The 661-nt window shown below is 34.5% G+C and overlaps 1 annotated feature.

Annotated features, from left to right (window-relative positions):
- Positions 1 to 187: 187 nt before the first annotated feature.
- Positions 188 to 376: a sequence feature (Protein overlapping with rRNA (BATDEDRAFT_12736, EGF79150.1) was converted to a misc_feature.).
- Positions 377 to 661: the final 285 nt, after the last annotated feature.

The raw sequence follows: 661 nt of genomic DNA on the forward strand, positions 1-661 counted from the left end.
GGTCATTTAGAGGAAGTAAAAGTCGTACCAAGGTACCCGTAGGTGACCCTCCGGTTGGACCATTATTAGTTGTTGGGGTGGATGGGAGTTTTATTGATGTGTAAATGTTGATGGAATGACCCATTGTTTTTTCAAAAAACACCCTTGATATAATACAGTGTGCCATATGTCACGAGTCGAACAAAATTTATTTATTTTTTCGACAAATTAATTGGAAATTGAATAATTTAATTGAAAAAAATTGAAAATAAATATTAAAAACAACTTTTGACAACGGATCTCTTGGCTCTCGCAACGATGAAGAACGCAGCGAAATGCGATACGTAATGTGAATTGCAAACCTTTGTGAATCATTAAATCTTTGAACGCACATTGCACTCGTAAAAGAGTATACATGTTTGAGAATTATAAAAATACATTGTCCGAATTGACTGGACAGATATGAACCATGCCAAAATTATTGTAATTTGACAGGTTTTAAAAGTAGTAGTAAATGAGTGATACAAAAAGTAGTAATACAACGTCACACCAACAAAAATATAATCTCAAATCATGCAAGATTACCCGCTGAACTTAAGCATATCAATAAGCGGTGGAAAAGAAACTAACAAGGATTCCCCTAGTAACGGCGAGTGAAGCGGGAATAGCTCAAATTTGAAAT

The sequence above is a fragment of the Batrachochytrium dendrobatidis genome, assembly GCF_000203795.2.
Source record: "Batrachochytrium dendrobatidis JAM81 unplaced genomic scaffold BATDEscaffold_9, whole genome shotgun sequence".
In the NCBI taxonomy this organism is placed as follows: domain Eukaryota; kingdom Fungi; phylum Chytridiomycota; class Chytridiomycetes; order Rhizophydiales; genus Batrachochytrium; species Batrachochytrium dendrobatidis.